The sequence below is a fragment of the Dermacentor andersoni genome, chromosome 5 (assembly GCF_023375885.2).
Source record: "Dermacentor andersoni chromosome 5, qqDerAnde1_hic_scaffold, whole genome shotgun sequence".
NCBI classification, from domain to species: domain Eukaryota; kingdom Metazoa; phylum Arthropoda; class Arachnida; order Ixodida; family Ixodidae; genus Dermacentor; species Dermacentor andersoni.
Window position 1 is genome coordinate 138,194,310 of NC_092818.1, and position 3,127 is coordinate 138,197,436.

A 3,127-nucleotide genomic window follows, 5' to 3' on the forward strand; every position below is an offset into this window, starting at 1 on the left:
TGTACATATAGACCTCTGTTAGCGACAAATAACGAGGCACCTGCTATAGCTGTTCAACAAATTTGTCGAGCAATAAAATGCACAAGATGGAATGTTCAACGTAAAAGTTAGTAGATCTTACACTTCTAGTTCGAATTTGCATGTCCACGAATAAGCGCTACTTAAACACATATTCAGTTATTCGCGTTGTGTTGCTCACATATCTAGCAAAGTGGCCTGTAACTTCATTTGCGTTCAGCACGTAGTCAACGTAAGGAAAATCAGAAATGTGGTGAACAGGTTTTACCTGACCGGTCACTTTTGAACAAAATATGTAGTAGCCCACTGGACGTGCAGACAATTACCTCTCAAACAGTTTTTTTTGGCGTTCGAGCAATGATTGCTTCCGTTTCGAGAAGAAAACTGTCGAACTGCAGGCGAAAGCGAAGTGGCGCCTTAATTTTGCGAGGCAAGTAGCGAATATTTCCGGAAGCACTTGGCGTGTGCCGAAGGCGTGCGCAATAACTAATGGGGAAAGATTCTGCTCGCCTCACTATTCTTGTCGCACTTTCCTGGGAGGGAAGACGAAATGCTGGACGTTCCCAGAGTGATTAGTTCGGTCTTGTCCGAGTTCGTTCCTAATGATGCAGAGAGCACTCCATCTTGTGATCACTGCTGGTCTTAACAAATAACCATACAGAGAGCGAACCGGTAATGACACAGAGCTGTTGTGTGTGTGTGCGCGTGCGTGCGTGCGTGCGTGCGTGCGCACGCGAGCGCGTGTGTGTGTCTTCTGTGTGTGCTTCGTCTTGTTACTAAAGTGCTTCATCGTCTTCTAGTAAAGGGCTCCTTTAAATTATGGGATTTTACGCACCAAAACCACAATCTGATTATAAGGCACGCCGTAGTGGCGGACTCCGGAGTAATTTGGATCACCTGCAGGTTCCTTAATGTGCACCTGAATGACGGTGTTCTTGAATTTCTCCCCCGTCAAAACGCGGCCGCCATGGCTGCGTCGTGCTTAGCAGCCCAACACCATATAGCCACTAAACCACCACGGCGGGTTTTGTGACGAGCTTCATCGGCTGCAGGGACTACAACGCATTTTTAAATGATTTCGTCCCCTCTGCTAAATATTCAGCTTAGGCACGCATGCTTGCAGTGAAGGATTAACAAAAACTTTTTTTAAATGGCAAGAATTGATTGCTGGAGAAAGTGCGGTTAGAACACTTGAACTCTTGGTTCTGATAGTCATTACAGCAGGGAGATTTGCAAGCACTAGAGGTCGGCAGATTACTCAGCGCTGTTCAGGTGATTTGCAGTGATTTTACCTCCTGACGAAAAGGAAAACTATCAGAGCAGAAGAGGAAGCAGACGCAGAAAGGCTACAGTGGAGATTTATTCATAGCATACTTTAAGGTTGTCCTTAAGACTTTATGTTTGTGCCAGAATGTTATAGCGCTTCATAACTTTTTGGTGTATATCACAAAATAATAAATGCAGGCTGTAAATGATTATGGCAAATCATGATTTCTGTCGGAACTTTGGCCTGTATTTAAAAACTACTTTTAGTCAAGTTATGCCAACATAGTAGACTCCTTCAACACTATGACCACTTCTTACCCCGCAGATTGCTATCATTACGGCACCCTGCTATACCGGGTGTTTCAGCGAACACTCTCGAAAATCTAAAGAAATCGCCTGTGACATATAGCACAATTCTAGTGCACGAGCTGGTCCACTCGAAGAGGCGGACATTATTTGCGCACAGAAATTGAAATGCATATTCAACGAACGAACAAAAATTAACTGATTAAGTTTTAACAAATTACCTTATGGCACATATTTCAATTTACAAATTCTAGCCGGGGAATTCACAAAGCGGATCCACTTGGAACAAATTCTCAGGCTGGCACCAGTTTAGAGATATTAATTCCCGAACATCGCGGAGAAATGCATTGGCATTCCAGTTATTTTTGTGCTTCAATGCATGAAAAGACGTTTTGTTCAGAAAGTAAGTGGAGCAGAAGGGCATTTTTTTACTGCCAGTTTGACGGCGCATATCTCGTAAACGGTGTCGTCAACACAATTATCTTCAAGTGGGCATGCCTTGCAGTCTCACCTGTTAGAATTTGTAAATTGCAACAGCTGCCATAAGGTAATCAGCTAAAAACTTAATTAGTGAACTTTTGTTAATTAGTCGATCATGCATTTAAATCTTTTGTACAAGTAATCTCCGTCTCTTCGAGTAGAGTAGCTCACTGACTAGAATTCTGCTATCTGCCACAGGCGATTTTTAGAAATGTTTGAAAATGTTCGCTGAAACACTCTATATGATATGTGTTTTGGGAACATCAGTCATTAATTTCCTCTTATTACTGGTTATCTTTTTTCCTGGTTACCTTATCGTCAAATGAAAAATAAGAAAAAGAAAAGTCATGAGCCATTCGACTCTGTGAAGGTCGATGACCAGCGAAGCTGCTTATCATGCGGCACAGAGGTGACACAGAATTTCGTACATAGGTACGGACTCATATACCATAATTTTTTTGTCTGCATTCGCGTGGATGACGGGACCGCTGCATCGAGGAGCCGGATGAAACTAGACACGCGTGACGTTTCGATGAGACCGTCACCACGGGAGAGAGGAAGGAAAGGAAAGGAGGTGAAAGCGCTTGCAACGCTGACATAGAGAGGGCGGTGCGAACGTTGATATGGCCGACGCGGGTCGGGGTGTAGTGTGTGTTCTCATCAGCTTAATTTTTGATAGGGGTTGTATTTGAACTCAAGATGTTAAACTTATTTTTTTTGCAATTTGGTGGAGTGCTTTAGGCCTGCTTCACCTCCGCCGTGGGTCGGCCCGGTATGGCACAATCATCGGGATCGGCCCACAATTTTTGGCCTAAGGACATCGACCCCCGGAAACTAGCCCCATACAGCTTCGCTTTAAAAAAAAAAAAAAACATATTGGGAAAAGAAAGCGTTGCTATAATATTATCGAGAAACCGATACATTTAAATCGTTACTCTAACATTTGCTTGAATTATGGCGTTTCACGTGCTAAAACCACGACCTGATTATGAGGCACGCCGTAGTGGGTAAATCTGGAAATTTGGACTACCTGTGGTTCTCTAACGTGCACCTAAAT

At 43.4% G+C, this 3,127-nt stretch overlaps 1 non-coding gene across 1 annotated transcript; it reads left to right on the forward strand.

Moving 5' to 3' along the window:
* The first annotated feature begins 2,691 nt into the window (after positions 1-2,691).
* On the forward strand, positions 2,692-2,876 carry LOC126532476 (U2 spliceosomal RNA). Its single transcript, XR_007599797.1, has one exon. It is a non-coding gene; the product is annotated as a U2 spliceosomal RNA (small nuclear RNA).
* Positions 2,877-3,127: the final 251 nt, after the last annotated feature.